We start from the raw sequence: 19,428 nt of genomic DNA on the forward strand, positions 1-19,428 counted from the left end.
AGACAAAGCATGCAATTTTAAGCAATTTTCTAATTTACTTCTATTATAATTTTTTTCCGTTTTCTTCCTATTTTTATTCGAAAAAGCAGGAAAGTAAGTTCAAGAGTTGGCCCATTTTTGGTTCAGCACAAGGGTAGCGCTTGCTGATTGGTGGCTAAATGTAGCTACCAATCAGCAAGCACTACCCAGGTGCTAAAACAAAAATGGGCCGGTTCCTATTCTTACATTTCTGCTTTTTCAAAAAAAGATAGCAAGAGAATGAAGAAAATGGATAATAGGAGTACATTAGAAAATTGCTTAAAATTGAATGCTCTATCCGAATCATAAAAGCAAAACAATGGGTTTAGTATCCCTTTAAGTTGAAAACTTGATGTATTATAACACTAATATCATTATCTCAGGTACAGTAGGGCCCCTTTTTACAGCACACCCCTTTAAGGCGTTCCACTTATAAATCAGTCTTCAGTTCTGCCCATGGTTATTATGTTTCATGTTTTTACCTCCATTTCATTGTTTTTGGCTGTGATTTTAATTGATTATTTTCTTTATGAATATTTGTTTTACAGATATCTCCATATCTGTGCAGTTATAAAAAATAATTATTGTATATAACTAACTGCAATTGTTACCAGAAGTTATACTAGGAAAATCATATTTATTTTTTATTGATTTTATACTTTTACTGATTTTAATAAAATTAGCCTTTGCCTGTCTGGTAAATATGATCTGTTAACCTCAATACTGTATCAAGGTAAAAATATTCACCAAAAAATCCTTTAGAAATGACATAAAAACAACAGCACTGACTCTTACAAAAGTAATTTAAACTTTTATTAGGCTTCAAATTTTCCAGGTATTAAAACATTTTAAATATGACATTGTAATAAACCAGAGAATAACTTATAGTATATGCCTAGGGTACAAGTATAATGCAGATGCACAATAATGTTGACAGAACAATAAAAATATAATATGATGTCCATCTGTATCTGTTCTATGATCTTGAATTTGGCACCGGCCTGTAAAAATAAAAACAAATATTACATAAACATGGGCATTCTATGCTAATTGCTTAGTTTACAGCAGAACTTTAATTTGTAGAACTAAAAAAGTAAATCTGGCAAAAAATGACACGCCTTTATTTAAACTTCAAGGTTGTGATGAATACTAAAAAAAGGAAATTTATGCTTACCTGATAAATGTATTTCTTTTTCGATACGATGAGTCCACGGATTTCATCCTTACTTGTGGGATATCGCCTCCTGGTCAGCAGGAGGAGGCAAAGAGCACCACAGCAGAGCTGTATAAATAGCTCCTCCCTTCCCTCCCAACCCAGTAATTTGACCGAAGTTAGGAAGAGAAAGGAAAAGCCAAGGTGCAGAGTCTGAAGTTTAACAAAAAATAAATAAATAACCTGTCTCATAGAACAGGGCGGGCCGTGGACTCATCGTATCGAAAAAGAAATAAATTTATCAGGTAAGCATACATTTCCTTTTCTTTTTCAAGATACGATGAGTCCACAGATTTCATCCTTACTTGTGGGATACAATACCAAAGCTATAGTACACGGATGAAACGGGAGGGACAAAACAGGGAACCTAAACGGAAGGCACCACTGCTTGAAGAACTTTCCTCCCAAAAACAGCCTTAGTTGAAGCAAAGATATCAAATTTGTAAAATTTGGAAAAAGTGTGAAGAGACGACCAAGTCACAGCCTTGGAAATCTGTTCAACAGAAGCATCATTGTTTGAATGTCCATGAGGAAGTAGCAGCCCTAGTGGAATGAGCTGTAATCCGTTCAGGAGGCTGCTGACCTAAGAGGGAGCATAATAAGGATAAGCCTACTTTTATAACAAAATACAGCAACCAGTACGGTAGAATTGTAAAGATAGTGGAAAAACATTTTCCGATTCTCAAAGGAGACAGTGTCTTATATGATACTGTTAAGAGAGGTTGTTGTTTTGTGTCCAAGCGTAATCGCACTATAGGCAATTATCTCTCTCCCAGTGCAGTCAGCCAGAAGAAAGCAGGGCAAAGTAGTTGGCTAACATGTAAGGGACATTTTAAATGTCACAACATTAATTGCAAAGCATGTGGGCATGCAGTAGTTTCTAAACAGTTTCAATCGTGTACAACACAGCGTGTTTATGAGGCTACAAGTTGTACAAACTGTAGATCTAAATATGTTGTTTACATGGCGCAATGCACAGAATGTAAGATGCAATACGTGGGTATGACCACCAGGGAGGTGAGGGAGCGCATTAGAGAGCACCTAAATGACATCTCCACCACAACACCTTGTTCTGCACTAGCGGCACATTTCATAACACAATATAATGAAAATGTAAAAACCTTCAGGTCTTGATATGTCTTGATATGTTGTTATCCAAAAGAGAGGCATTTTGGATATTTTCCCTGCAAACTCGTTTGCCATCAGGCTTTAATACTGAGGCGGATCTTATAAATGTATAGAAGTAAGGAGTTTCCTATATGAAAAAACTTTTACCCACCAACTGGCGGTTCATATTATTAAGTATAAGTTTTGGGGGAAAAAAACTAAGTATGTTACCTAAGCTAATGTTTCAATAAAAATAAAAATAAAAGGAACAAGGTATAAGCTAATGATTGGTATATAGTACTTAAAAGGATATGTATATATATATATATGTATATATACTTAATGATAATGAATTCACTAGTATTGGAGGGTTCAAGTTGGGGAATTAGTCTGTAAGAGGTTAATCTCTGTGTGTGATTATCTGGTGATGTAATTCATCTGTTGGCAAATCAGTAAGGAGTTTAGCCTTCATAAGGAAAGATGGTGGATAATGGAGTTAAGGCTTCTGATGACAGCGTAAGCCGAAACGCGTCAAGCTCTTACTACACACTTGCAAGTGTTTGTTTTATCTTTCCATGCTGTGGAAGTGACCAATAAAGTGTCTCTGGACTTTTTAAGCATAACCCGTAGCACCGCTTCTTTTGATTTTTATGCTGACCAGCAGTCACATATGCAAAACGGAAGATACTCTTCAGCCAAAAAGACAGAGAGGTAGCCGTAGCTTTCTGACCCCTACGTCTCTCTGAAAAATTAACAAACAAAGAAGACGATTGTCGAAAATCCTTAGTTGCTTGGAAGTAGAACTTTAAAGCACGAACCACATCTAAATGGTTTAACAGACGTTCCTTCTGAGAAGAAGGATTAGGACACAAGGAAGGAACGACAATCTACTGATTAATATTCCTGTTCGGAACAGCCATAGGGAAAGACCCATGATTAAAACGTAACACCACCTTATCTGAATGAAAAATAAGGTAAGGGGAATTATATTGTAATGCCAAAAACTCAGATACTCTTCGAGCAGAAGAAATAGCAACCAGAAATAAAAATTTCTATGGAATGCATGGGTTCAAATGGAACCCCTTGAAAAACTCCAAGAACTAAATTCAAACTCCAAGGAGGAGCAATCGGTCTAAACACCGATCTGATTCTAGTCAGAGCCTGACAAAATATTGTACATCTGGAACATCTATCAACCGCTTAAGTAACAAAAATAGATAAAGCAGAGACCTGTCCCGTTAAGGAACTTGCCGATAACACTTTCTCCAATCCTTCTTGGAGAAAAGACAAAAAATCCTGGGAATCCTAACCCTACTCCATGAGTAGCCCTTGGATTCACACCAATAAGATATTTTATGGAAAAATTTCCTAGTAACGTGCCTGAATCAAAGTATCTATGACCGAATCAGAAAAACCTTGCTTGGATAAAATTAAGCGTTCAATCTCCAAGCAGTCAGCTGCAGAGAAACTAGATTTGGATGATGGAAGGGACCCTGAATGAGAAGGTCCTTCCTCAATGGAAGCTGCCACGGTGGTCGAGATGACATGTCCACCAGATCGGCATACCAAATCCTGCGAGGCCACGCAAGGGCAATGAGGATCACCGATGCTCTCCCCTGTTTGACTCAAGCAATCACCCGGGGAAGGAGAGCAAATGGAGGGAATACATATGCCAGGCTGAAAGACCAAGGAACTGCCAAGGCATCTATCAGCTCGGGCCAGAATCCCTGGACCGGGACCCGAATCTTGGAAGTTTGGCATTCTGATGAGACGCCCTAAAATCTAACTCCGTCCGACCCCATCTGAGAATCAGGTTTGAAAACATTTCCGGATGGAGTTCCTACTCTCCCAGATGAAAGGTCTGTTTGTTCAGAAAATCTGCCTCGCAGTTGTCCACCCCTGGGATGTAGATCGCCCACTGATTATTTTAGCCACTGCAGTCATCGCAAAGGAATTCCTTGTTCCTCCTTGATGATGGATGTAAGCCACTGTTTTTATGAAGAATTTGTCTGAAGCCAACTGAGGCCAGACCTGAAGCACATGGAATATCGCCCTCAACTCTAGGATGTTGATGGGAATGAGAGATTCAGCTTGAGTCCATACTATCTGAGCCCTCAAGGAGTTCCAGACTGCTCCCCATCCTAACAGGCTGGCATCCGTTGTCACAATCATCCATGAAGGTCTGCGAAAGTATGTCCCCTGGGAAAAATGATCCGGCGACAACCACCATAGAAGAGAGTCCCTCAACTCCTGATCTAGAATTATTCGAGGAGACAAAATTTGAATAGTCTCTATTTCACTGCCTAAGCAAGTTTAGTTGCAGAGGCCTGAATTGAAACCGAGCCAACGGTATGATGATCAATGCCGCCACCATCATTCCGATTACCTCCAGGCACTGAACCACTGACGGCTGAAGAGAGGACTGAAGTGCTTGACATGTAACCAGAATCCTTGACTTTCTGACTTCTTGTCAGAAAAATTCTCATGAATATAGAGTTGATTAGATAACCCAGAAGGGTATCCCATTCTTGGAAAGGATACACAATGTCAGTATGGGCACTAGATTGCTAACAAGGTGACGCCTGGAGAAAAATGTCGTCCAGATAAAGCGCTACCACAACACCCTGCGGTCTTAGAACTGCCAGTCGAAACCCAAGAATCTTTGTGGAAATCCTGATAGCCATGACCAACCCAAAAAGAAGCGTTGGTCCAGAAAGGCAAACCACAAAGAACTAATGATAATCTCTGTAGGTAAGAACAAGAAGATATGCATCATTTAGATCTACTGTCCTCATAAATTGACCCTCCTGGATCCAAGGAAGGATAGTACGAAAGTTTCCATCCTGAAAGATGGGACTCCGAGAACGTGTTCAGAGTCACAAAGACTAAGATAGGTCTGAATGTTCCCTCCTCTTTGGGAACTACAAACAGTTAAACAAAAATCATGCTCCTGTATAGGAACAGGCCAAGCACTCCCATGGAAAGAAGGTCTCCACAAAGTAAGAACGCCTCTCTTTTAACTGGTCTGCAGAGAATCTTGAAATCAGAAACCAGTCCACTGTGAAACCTTGAAACACATTTTTTTTTTTTTTTTTTTAAACAGAAGAAACCATCTTCATCAAGACAGGTTCCTACAAGGCCTTCTTGAATGAAACATTAAAAATTTAGATGTAGATCTAAATCTGTATAACAAGGCACTAACATAAGGCTCAGAGAACTGGGACAGAGAAACCTGAAACCTATGCTCCTATTTTAAAAACTTCAAGGAAAGAAATTGAAAAAGGAACTGGACAATTGACAGCCTTTACCCTATCCTGGATCTTATTCAGATGAGTTTCTGACTTAAAAGCATCAGACAACACATCAAACTGAAATACCGTTGCACTAAAGACGGTAATAAAATACACCTCTGGATACCATTGGACGCCCTGGTGTACCCTTTTCCCATTTTCATCCAGATAACCCTTGAGAATCTAACTATTCACTGGAAAAAATTGTAGATCTCTGAGCTAAGTTGGAAACTACTCCATTCACCCTAGGTGATGTCTCCTTAGCTAAGTCGGTTATGGGAAAAATCTTCTTTAAGTATAGGGAATGTGGACTTCCCCATTGTGTATAACTCACAGGACACACTAGGATAGATTACACCTAATAGTAAAAATAACTCCTCTAGAAATGGATAGATTCCATGAGGGAAAAACATGGAATGCATGATATGCAAATAAAAACTCCGGACGGAGTATAATAGGAAGTGCAGAGCACTGCATGTGTGCCCAAACATGTTGTGAACACTATAGGTTTGTGGAATAAAGAGATCATTGTCCCCGGGACTCTGAGTTTTCTATCCTGTTAGTTTGTGTGATGAGTCAAAGCAAGCTATAATAAAAGGAGAAAATTCAGAAAAAAGAATATAATGTTTAATAAATTCTCACAAAAAAACGTTACTGTCCCTTGAAATTTTCCTATTTCTGTGACAGAAAATATCCAATGAGCAGGTTAACCTTGCAGGAAATAGACATTGTTATGCACATTAAAGTAACCATGTCTTGTGTCCCCAATTCCGTATAAAAAGTGCAAGGAACGACAGAGCACCGCATGTGGGCCAGAAACTCTATTTTAAGTGATTCAGATGAATCACTCCCAAATAATCCTCGTAGTCAGCAATAGAGAGGTATTTGATGATAGTAACCACTGAATCAATCATGCTCCAAACAAACAGACATTACAAATATGTACTGGTGAAGCGCTGCTGCTCATCCAAAAGGATTGCAAACTGACACCTTAAATTTTCTTAGTTCAGTGTGCTGTCTAATTAAATAAATCCTCAAGTCAATTTTTTTTTGTGTGGAAAACCTATAAAAGAAGGTAATTCCCATTGCTATACCAGAGGATGCGCAGAGCACTGCATGTGGCCATAACAATATGTGGTACATTACATGAGAATTGTGGCAAAAATTGACCATAGTCAAGGGGCTCCCAAACAGCACAAAGTCTTATAAGGACTGCTTCTTTTAATTCACAAAGTAACTCATTTTAGTGTGCTCTTGTGTCATCCTAAACAAAAAGGATGGGATAAATCAAGAAACAGCTGAAATTATTGTAAAAAAGATCAACAGCCAAAGACATACTGTCACTTTAAATTTTAAAACAAAACTCTGTTCTGTTTTTTATCCTTGCAAACGCACAATACATATTAGTACACAAATAATAGCACTGACTTCTTCCGATAAAACGAGTGCAGCCTAAGACACCTTAAACACGGCCCTGCCCCTCGTGGGCGTGATAACAAATTGCAGCAGATAGACATGTTAGTTGCGCCTCTTGAGATAAAAACGGCGCCAAAACATAACCCCGCCCTTCGTGGGCGTAATAATACACAGTCTCCCGGTCGCCATATTTATCACAAAGACCGACTACCGGGAGTAAACTGACCCCTTCTTAGAGAACCTGGGCATCTTGTGTCCACTTTAAATAAACATTCTGCAGATCAGAAGTGTTTGCTGGCACTACACAGACAGCCCAGTAGGAGGTGCTCTGCTACACGATAACATATACAAATGAACAGTTGGCTGTATGCTGTTCTATTACTTTGCACAGGGTCATACAAATCAGGGCTTCTCTTCAGTGCAAAACCCCCTAGAAGCCACACTCTTGAGCCCCAGTGCCTGCCATTACCACGCTTTCATAGCATTCTTTACATAATAAAGAGATAATAATCCCAGAAAAGTGCTAAACTTCCTCTGTCCTGAATCTTCTCTTTTGGTTTCAGACCCAAAATAAAAAATTCAGCACTTACCTTGAAACCTGTGCGACAGCATGGTTGTCCAGCAGGTTTTCCAGAGATCCTCTCCCTCCCATAGCCCTGTGGACTAAAATCAGCCTGAGTTAAAAGTGCTTAGGCTATCTATATTAGGGCAGCAAATATGTATAGGAGGCGCAGTCCCACCAGTTCCTATTGCTTTAAAGCCACCAAATGCTTCCCTTTTTACTAAAGAGACTGATCTGGTCTAGACTACACCCAAGCACAAAGTAGCACTCAGAGGCACTACTTTAAAAATAATAAACACTTAATTGAAGAATCTTTACTAACACCTCCCTTTGCCATCTCCTATGTAACTAACACAGGCAAAGAGAATGACTGGGTTGGGAGGGAAGGGAGGAGCTATTTATAAAGCTCTGCTGTGGTGCTCTTTGCCTCCTCCTGCTGACCAGGAGGCGATATCCCACAAGTAAGGATGAAATCCGTGGACTCATCGTATCTTGAAAAAGAAAAATTGTATTTTTAACTGCCATAAATTCTCATGTCAATGCAATATTTATCTAGATATTAACATATTTGGCCACGGTCCTAATCAAACAGATTTTGTCACTACCTGCCAATGGGATGCTTAGAACCTATACTTTAATCCCTTAAAGACAAGCAACATAGCCTGTACATCACTCGTCTTTGAATGGGGAAGTGCTATTAAATGCTTAGTCTTGCAGCCAGTGTTGAGGCCACGCTATTTACGATGGCAAGAAGGGAGAGTATAATAGCGCAGTACTGCCACTTGTGGCGGGACACGTGCTATTTTAAAAAAAAATAACCCTTAATGAGCGGCAACATACATGGTACATCTCAGTCGTTAAGAGGTTTCTATATTGAGACTTTTTTTCCTTAGGATATTTATATTTTACTTCTCTAGAAATCAATGTGGACTATTTGATAAACTATGTTGTAATTAAAATGTTTGGTTTTGTTCATAGACTTTTGGAGATAAAATAGGGAAAGTCACAGTCGGCTAGATTTAGAGTTTTGTCGGTAACGACCCGCGTAGCTAACGCTGGCTTTTTTCTGGCCGCACCTTTAAAATAACTCTGGTATTGAGAGTCCACAGAATGGCTGCGTTAGGCTCCAGAAAAGGAGCGTACAGCATATTTAACGCCACTGCAACTCTCGATACCAGAGTTGCTTACGGACGCAGCCAGCCTCAAAAACGTGCTCGTGCACGATTCCCCCATAGAAAACAATGGGGCTGTTTGAGCTGAAAAAAAACCTAACACCTGCAAAAAAGCCGCGTTCAGCTCCTAACGCAGCCCCATTGTTGTCTATGGGGAAACACTTCCTACGTCTGCACCTAACACCCTAACGTGTACCCCGAGTCTAAACACCCCTAACCTTACACTTATTAACCCCTATTCTGCCGCCCCCGCTATCGCTGACCCCTGTATATTATTTTTAACCCCTAATCTGCCGCTCCGTAAACCCGCCGCTACTTACATTATCCCTATGTACCCCTAATCTGCTGCCCCTAACACCGCCGACCCCTATATTATATTTATTAACCCCTAATCTGCCCCCCACAACGTCGCCTCCACCTGCCTACACTTATTAACCCCTAATCTGCTGAGCGGACCGCACCGCTATTATTATAAAGTTATTAACCCCTAATCCGCCTCACTAACCCTATAATAAATAGTATTAACCCCTAATATGCCCTCCCTAACATCGCCGACACCTAACTTCAAACATTAACCCCTAATCTGCCGACTGGAGCTCACCGCTATTCTAATAAATGTATTAACCCCCAAAGCTAAGTCTAACCCTAACACTAACACCCCCCTAAGTTAAATATAATTTACATCTAACTTTTATTAAATAAATTATTCCTATTTAAAGCTAAATACTTACCTGTAAAATAAATCCTAATATAGCTACAATATAAATTATATTTATATTATAGCTATTTTAGGATTTATATTTATTTTACAGGTAACTTTGTATTTATTTTAACCAGGTACAATAGCTAAAATAGTTAAAATAATTACAAAATTACCTGTAAAATAAATCCTAACCTAAGTTACAATTAAACCTAACGCTACACTATCAATAAATTAATTAAATAAAATACCTACAATTACCTACAATTAAACCTAACACTACACTATCAATAAATTAATTAAATACAATATCTACAAATAAATACAATGAAATAAACTAACTAAAGTACAAAAAATAAAAAAGAACTAAGTTACAAAAAATAAAAAAATATTTACAAACATCATAAAAATATTACAACAATTTTAAACTAATTACACCTACTCTAAGCCCCCTAATAAAATAACAAAGACCCCCAAAATAAAAAAATACCCTACCCTATTCTAAATTACTAAAGTTCAAAGCTCTTTTACCTTACCAGCCCTGAACAGGGCCCTTTGCGGGGCATGCCCCAAAGAATTCAGCTCTTTTGCCTGTAAAAAAAACACATACAATACCCCCCCCAACATTACAACCCACCACCCACATACCCCTAATCTAACCCAAACCCCCCTTAAATAAACCTAACACTAAGCCCCTGAAGATCTTCCTACCTTATCTTCACCATACCAGGTTCACCGATCGATCCAGAAGAGCTCCTCCGATGTCCTGATCCAAGCCCAAGCGGGGGGCTGAAGAGGTCCATGATCCGGCTGAAGTCATCATCCAAGTGGGAGCTGAAGAGGTCCATGATCCGGCTGAAGTCTTCATCCAAGCGGGAGCTGAAGAGGTCCATGATCCGGCTGTAGTCTTCTATCAATGGCATCTTCAATCTTCTTTCTTCGGGAGCCATCATCTTCCATCCGACGCGGAACATCCTCTTCTCCTGACGCCTACTCGCTGAATGACGGTTCCTTTAAATGACGTCATCCAAGATGGCGTCCCTCGAATTCCGATTGGCTGATAGGATTCTATCAGCCAATCGGAATTAAGGTAGGAATATTCTGATTGGCTGATGGAATCAGCCAATCAGAATCAAGTTGAATCCGATTGGCTGATCCAATCAGCCAATCAGATTGAGCTCGCATTCTATTGGCTGATCAGAACAGCCAATAGAATGCAAGCTCAATCTGATTGGCTGATTGGATCAGCCAATTGGATTGAACTTGATTCTGATTGGCTGATTCCATCAGCCAATCAGAATATTCCTACCTTAATTCCGATTGGCTGATAGAATCCTATCAGCCAATCGGAATTCGAGGGACGCTGATACGGTTGCCTCCAGGCTAGCTGGAAGTTAGACCGTAGAAAAGGATGCTCCTAGCGCTCACCAAAGGAGCAGCAGCACCGTGGACACTATAACTACTGCGTAGCCACCATACGTAATGCAGACTCTACGAACCACCGCTGCTGGGCTGGTATCTCGCTGTCTGCTCTGCGCCCTGGACCTATGACCAGGCTCCAGTAGGTGAACCTCTTCCTTCTGTAGCAATCCCTCTAGCTAAGGGAGTATGAAAAACATAGCAATCCCTGTAGTGATATAGCTGTCCCCTAAAAACATGAGTCAAAGCTGCAAGTTAGAGGGTCAGAATAGGTCTGATGTGCTGGAGCACACAGCCTGCTTTTTATTGAGGTTACATGCAAAAAAAGACACTCTCAGGGGGAGGCATAAAATCCCCAATCACACATATGATACATTTAGATAGAGAGGCAACGCCCTTTGACAGGCCATAACAGCAGATAACATTACACACAGTAAAACAATGCAGTCCACCTTATCACTAGCAGTCTGATTAGACAATGGGAATGTTTTATCACTAAACTTAATTAGAGCTGATCCCAGCAAACTTGTATTTAGAATAGGTTTCTTGAAGCTGAACAAAATTTAACTCTTTAGTTCTGACCGAAGGGTCTGTCACATAGCACTTAATGGCACACAATGAAAACAAATGCTTTTGTAACAGTGCTCCCTTTCTGTGGAACACTCTGCCTGCGTGGCACTCGGTTCAGCAAGTCCTATTTACTGAACCAAGTGGGAGAACGCCAGGGACAAGTTATTTTACAGGTCTGGGGACAAAGTCTTAAAGGGGCATTGTTCACCAAAGTCACAATATGTCCCCAGACGGTTCTTAAAGGGCCATACACACCCAATAAAAGTTAATAGGTTTTCAGGGGCACACTCTTCCAGGGGCCATAGTCATGAGGAAGGAGGCTGGCAAATAGGCTTCTCCACAATCCATGGAAGCAGGGCAATTTTTCATTTAAAGGGCCAGTTACAAATAGCAGTTTGTAACAGACGCCATCTTGGATGACGTCATTTAAAGGAAACGTCATTCAGCGAGTAGGCGTCGGGAGAAGAGGATGTTCCGCGTCGGATGGAAGATGATGGCTCCCGAAGAAAGAAGATTGAAGATGCCGTTGACAGAAGACTTCAGCCGGATCATGGACCTCTTCAGCTCCCGCTTGGATGAAGACTTCAGCCGGATCATGGACCTCTTCAGCTCCCGCTTGGATGATGACTTCAGCCGGATCATGGACCTCTTCAGCCCCCCGCTTGGGCTTGGATCAGGACATCGGAGGAGCTCTTCTGGATCGATCGGTGAACCTGGTATGGTGAAGATAAGGTAAGAAGATCTTCAGGGGCTTAGTGTTAGGTTTATTTAAGGGGGGTTTGGTTTAGATTAGGGGTATGTGGGTGGTGGGTTCTAATGTTGGGGGGGGGGGGTATTGTATGTGTTTTTTTTACAGGCAAAAGAGCTGAATTCTTTGGGGCATGCCCCGCAAAGGGCCCTGTTCAGGGCTGGTAAGGTAAAAGAGCTTTGAACTTTAGTAATTTAGAATAGGGTAGGGCATTTTTTTTATTTTGGGGGTCTTTGTCATTTTATTAGGGGGCTTAGAGTAGGTGTAATTAGTTTAAAATTGTTGTAATATTTTTCTGATGTTAGTAAATATTTTTTTATTTTTTGTAACTTAGTTCTTTTTTATTTTTTGTACTTTAGTTAGTTTATTTCATTGTATTTATTTGTAGATATTGTATTTAATTAATTTATTGATAGTGTAGTGTTAGGTTTAATTGTAACTTAGGTTAGGATTTATTTTACAGGTAATTTTGTAATTATTTTAACTATTTTAGCTATTGTACCTGGTTAAAATAAATACAAAGTTACCTGTAAAATAAATATAAATCCTAAAATAGCTATAATATAAATATAATTTATATTGTAGCTATATTAGGATTTATTTTACAGGTAAGTATTTAGCTTTAAATAGGAATAATTTATTTAATAAGAGTTAATTAATTTTGTTAGATGTAAATTATATTTAACTTAGGGGGGTGTTAGTGTTAGGGTTAGACTTAGCTTTAGGGGTTAATACATTTATTAGAATAGCGGTGAGCTCCAGTCGGCAGATTAGGGGTTAATGTTTAAAGTTAGGTGTCGGCGATGTTAGGGAGGGCAGATTAGGGGTTAATACTATTTATTATAGGGTTAGTGAGGCGGATTAGGGGTTAATAACTTTATTATAATAGCGGTGCGTTCCGCTCGGCAGATTAGGGGTTAATAAGTGTAGGCAGGTGGAGGCGACGTTGTGGGGGGCAGATTTGGGGTTAATAAATATAATATAGGGGTCGGCGGTGTTAGGGGCAGCAGATTAGGGGTACATAAGGATAACGTAAGTAGCTGCGCTTTGCGGTCGGCAGATTAGGGGTTAATTATTGTAGGTAGCTGGCGGCGACGTTGTGGGGGCAGGTTAGGGTTTAATAAATATAATATAGGGGTCGGCGGTGTTAGGGGCAGCAGATTAGGGGTACATAAGTATAACGTAGGTGGCGGTCGGCAGATTAGGGGTTAAAAAAATTTAATCGAGTGGCGGCGATGTGGGGGGACCTCGGTTTAGGGGTACATAGGTAGTTTATGGGTGTTAGTGTACTTTAGAGCACAGTAGTTAAGAGCTTTATGAACCGGCGTTAGCCCAGAAAGCTCTTAACTACTGACTTTTTTCTGCGGCTGGAGTTTTGTCGTTAGATTTCTAACGCTCACTTCAGACACGACTCTAAATACAGGAGTTAGAAAGATCCCATTGAAAAGATAGGATACGCAATTGACGTAAGGGGATCTGCGGTATGGAAAAGTTGTGGCTGAAAAGTGAGCGTTAGACCCTTTCCTGACTGACTCCAAATACCGGCGGTAGCCTAAAACCAGCGTTAGGAGCCTCTAACGCTGGTTTTCACGGCTACCGCCAAACTCCAAATCTAGGCCATAATTTGCACAGTATAACAACTTAGCATTAAGGATATATGTTTAACAATACACAGACTATGAATATAAACTAAAATACAAACTGCTCTTTTAAATCTCTTAACTACATTTTGAACATGGTTTTACCAATAACCTTTGTTTCAAATATTAAAAATTATACATCACCAATTTGAACCAATTTGTAGTTATCTTTTCCAAATATCTTTAGATCATCTCATTTAAAGGATAGTAATCGCATAGATCAAGGTACGTTTTCAGTTTCTTGCTTAAAAGGATTGTGTCCCCAAGAGAATGGCTGCCAGTTATCAATCACTAGTGACAAGCAGATCACCAAAAACTGTCTTGTCTTGCATTTAGCTATTCCTTATATAATCATTGATGATCTTTTTCGTTCACAACCACAGTGCTTGTCCCTTTTCATTGGTTCATTTTGGGAATGTATGTTGTCAGGGAGATGCATCTTTGTAACAACCAATCGTCTTTTGGTTGTAATACCGGTTTTGTCCTTCGGGGGCAACATGAGAAACAAAACAGATTCATTCTTAACATTTTTATTTGCTACAATTTAAATATCTTCCATATAATGATTATTTAAAATCATACTATAATATTGCATTAATTACTTACACTCCAAATTCCAGGCAGGATAGCATCATGTGAATTTTCTGATTATTTTAATATGAAATATAGTATGTTTTTAACATTATATTATATCAAAGTAATTATACTGCTAATTATTAGCTTAAAATTAATAGCATTTAAAATCCTGATATATATATTCATACGAATACAGCATGTTTCACATTCAGTGTTCTTCTTCCTGAATATATAAATATATAATATTTGATGCCCATGTCCAATTGTTGTCTGCAACCAAAGAAATAATTGTTAGAATGCTCATGTTAAATCCCAAAACATTCTATGCTTCCAATATATATATATATATAACAACCTACAGCTATATGTGACTGCTGAACTGTGTCCTGAGTTAAACGCCATATGCATAAACTGCTCATACTAACTAATTAGTTCTTTTGCACTCATTATGCTTGCATGAATTATCGACTAGCATATGTGTATATTGCTTCTTTTCAACCTAACAACAATAGAGCAATATGATAGACTTCTTTAATGCAAGAATGCTTGGATTACATTGACTTGCTAACAACTATGCATTGATACCAACTTACATGCATGCACTGTTTAAAATCATCTATGACTGCATTTAACCTTGTCGTTTATACTATGCTACTTATTGCATTATCTGCTTACTAATGTACATGACGTACAGGTACACTATTGCATTTGTCTCTTATCTAATTTGTCTGTAGTCCTTATACCGTTTATGAATGTCATACTAAATTATGACACTTTCACGATAGTGATATTGATTCTGTAATGGTATAGCTATACAGACTTTTAGTTTTTCCCTATGGCCATAGGTCTGTTTTAATTAATATTCTATACATACTTAGGGTATTATTTGTATGTCTTTTCTCCTATGTGTAGGTGATCAATAAATATATTCTGTATTATAAATGGACATGTGCATTTGTGAATCTTTGCTGTGTATTTGGTTCTATGTATCCCCTTGGTGCTATGCTTTCCTAGTATAGATTGTATCAGAATAGGATAGTGCTGGCTATGGAATCCTTGTATTTTTCTGACTTTTTTTCTTATCTGGTATTTCTTACTGTTCTTTAGAGTAATTATTAATTCTTTTTGATTCCACCTTGCACCCTGGACTCATACATTAGTAGTTACAGGTAATCCTATCTTGAAATATAGACTAGTTCAGGTATTCTTAGAGCTGGTTTGACTAAACAATTGGAATATATATATATATATATATATATATATATATATATATATATATATATATATATATATATACATACATGTAGTTGTTAAAAGCCACAATTCCTTGAATATGTTTGTATCCTCAAATAGTATCACAGACGGATCGGCTCCTCACCTTGGCAGGAAACCCATATATGGGCATGCACCTCTGAGGCTCCATCATGCTAATTTCCATTTCCTTGCAATTGTGAGCATCTCATTAGGCTTTAAATTAACAGTTTTAGACATTTACGTCTCTATTCACTGTATGGGGTAAAGGATGTTTTGAAGGGACTTTTATGATTCATCCTGTGTAATTAAAAACAGTGGGGCTAAATTTCACACAGTGCCATTTGAAGCTTTTAGAAACTAAATTAATTATTTGATGTACACAGCCACATCACCACTAAATAATAATAAGTATACCTGTTTATATCATCTAATAATATTTCAAATACCTTGACAATATATATATACACAGTATATATATATATATATATACAAAAAGATCAGCACTCACCAACATCACTAACCACTCTGTGCACTGCTATAAACATCCAAGGAAAAGGTATTTCAGGATCAGGATCTGGTGTAAATCCCATAATGTTTCGGCTCCTCCTAGAGGCCTTGGTCACATGAGAGAACACAACATGTATCCAACATACCCCAAAATAGTGCCTAATATACCCCTTATAATTTACATGATACGCTGTAAAAAGCCAGCTAAAATCTCTAAATCCAGCTCAGCTGGAGTGAATGTGAAGTGTATTGATGTCATCATACGCTGGCCGTTACCATGGGAACGTGTCAACTTGGCACATCTGCTCATGTCCCAAGCTGTATCACTGTAAAGTGCACTGCCGTCATCATACGCTGATCTTTGCCATGAGAACATAACAAAAAGGTGCATCGACTAATACCTCAAGTCGTACAACTCATCAGGAAAGGAGTCATGCCTCCTTCTAAGTGCTGTTGTTGTTATTCACGTTACTCAGGTAGCTAAATCCAATGCAGTTAATAGGGACTGCAGTGCCTTAATACAGCGAATCAGAGAAATATACCTATTGCAATGCTAAACAACAAACTAAAAAAAATATAGGTCTGGGAAATATAAAACATATGTATAGCAATAATTAGCCCATAAACACTATGTAAGGCATTGTGTAAACCACATCGCTCCTGCATATATCTCCCTTTAGCAATACCCAAATGTTACAATAAATTCCCAAAACCAACATCAAAACACAAAATAAAAACCTCAAGGACATGGTAAAAACTTATTTCTTGAGGAGAGGAAGCTCACTGTCTTATTTATAGAAGCAGCTGTAGTCAACCATAGTGTTCAACCCCTAGGTGAGATTTGTATCCAATCTGTGAATCCATCTTGATTCCATCCTTAATAAGGCTTTGGCACGGTCTTCACCACATCTTGATTTAGGGATGTGATCAATCAAATGAGTTCTCATGGATGAAACTGCATGTCCTGCCTGCTGGAAGTGGCGGGCCACAGGTAGGTCAGATGAGCCTTTTTCAAAGAATAGCCTAATTGCAGATTTATGATTCGCCAACCTCTCCCTGAATGTACTGATGGTCTTTCCCACATAATATAGGGAGCCTAGGCAGATGATCACTTAAATAACATGATCTAAAGTACATGTCAAGTGATGACGAATATGGAATATTTTGTTGGTATGCGGATGATGGAATCTGTTACCCGTGATCATGCCATTGCATGTTGTGCAGTTTCCACATCTATGGCATCCTTTCTTGCCTTGGGGTAAGCAAGTGCCCTTCTGGTAGCTTTGAACGGGATCTGTCTTTACCAACAGGTCTCTGAGATTCCTTGACCTCTTATAGACCAATTTGGGTGGTGGTATGTCCTCAAAAGGCAAACTTGCATCCGTAGATACAATAGGCCAATTTTGCTTGACAATTTTCTACATAGCTCCAGATGCTGGTATGTAGGTGGTTAAAAAGTTGAGATACTTGTCAACTGGTTTCAGTGGTTTGGAGGTGATGGATTGTTGGGTGAGGGTGTGTGCTATCTCACATTGTGTTGTCACAATAGACTCTTGGTATCCTCTATTGATAAGCCTTTGAGACATAGCATCCAGTTGCTTCTTCTTGTGAGCCTCCTCAGTGTTGTTGCGAGGAGCTGACCCCTGTCTTTTGGAATTTTGGGTGAAAACTGGTGTAATGTAAAAGGGAATTCTTATCTGTCGGCTTACTATAAAGTGTAGTATGTAGCCTAAGACTCTTATCAGTATCCTTTGTATAAATCTCTACATCCAGAAAATGTATTTTATCATTATCACTATCCATTCTGAACAGTACAGTAGAATTAATGGAATTAAGATAATTAAACCATGTAAGTAGAGATTCAGTACTACCTCCCCAAATCAAAATACGTTGTCTATACAGCTATGATAAAACTTGATGGTGTTCTGTTCTGGAAGTAGAATATATTCATGTTCATACATAGACAATGTATATATTAGCATACGATGGGGCCATATTGGACCCCATCGCCGTGCCTAATGTTTGCAAATAATAATAGTTTTCAAAGCAAAAGTAATTCTTAACCAGACAGAACTTCATCAAGTGTATTAAAAACTCTACAGGTGGCCCTGTATATTGATCACTCTTAGTCAAGATTCTCCTGACCATCTCCAACCCATGTTCATGCGGGATGATAGTATATAAGTTGACGACATTCATTGTCACCAGGATGTCAGTCGATTGTATATCATCCAAGTTATTGTGTTGGTGGATCAATTCAGAAGAATCCCTAAAGGTAAGGGGAAGTAGATTGAACTACAGGTTCTAAGAAATGGTCAATGTATTCAGCCAGTTGTTGAAACAGTGACCCCCTGGCAGATACAATCGGATGCCCAGGAGGATTCGAACAAATTTTATATATCTTAGGTAAAAGATATAGTATTGGACAAATGGGATTGTGAACTGTCAAATATCTATGCACTTCTTCATCAATTATGTTAGCATTGAGTGCTAAACCTAAGAACTTATCCACCTGCTGTTTGAATGTATTGGTAGGGTTAAATGTCAGCCTACGGTATGTAGACCTATCTTCAAGTTGACGCAATGTCTCTTTTTGGTATAATGTGTAATCTAGCACCACAATGGCACTGCCCTTGTCGGCGGGCCTAATAACTATAGTGCTGTCCTCTGCCATAGTTTTCAAAGCACTTCTCTCAAGTGGTAATAGATTATCCCAAGTACCAGATGTAGAGACCTCTTGTTTAGCAATATCTGAATTACACATTCTAGTGAATGTGTATTAGTCAGTTTAAAAGAGCTCCAAACTCTAAATGGTTTATGTTCATATGCCGGATTATTTTAAAAAAAATCTCTCAATTTGAGTTGTCATTGGAAACTATTTAAATCAACTTGTAAGTCAAGGGCATCACATTTAGGGGAGGGAACAAAAGTCAGACCTTTATTGAATAGTGAGTATTCATTGGTGGATAGGGTACGTGAACTGAGGTTATAGACTATTGTTTCTGTTTTCGTGAAGTCCCTCTTTTTGCGATGTTTCCTACCGCCCCTCTTATGGTGTCTGTATCCGACACCACATGTAAAGGGGGTCTTTGAGAGGACCTTGTACTAACCTCACTAGTCGAAGCTGTCACTTTCTGTGTACCAATCACTTCACTCCCCGAGGAATCTCCTCCACTACTATCCACTGTTTCAAAATTAATATGTCTGTTCTTATTGAACCTTCCTCTTCTCTGATA

The sequence above is a fragment of the Bombina bombina genome, chromosome 2 (genome assembly GCF_027579735.1).
Source record: "Bombina bombina isolate aBomBom1 chromosome 2, aBomBom1.pri, whole genome shotgun sequence".
In the NCBI taxonomy this organism is placed as follows: Eukaryota; Metazoa; Chordata; class Amphibia; order Anura; family Bombinatoridae; genus Bombina; species Bombina bombina.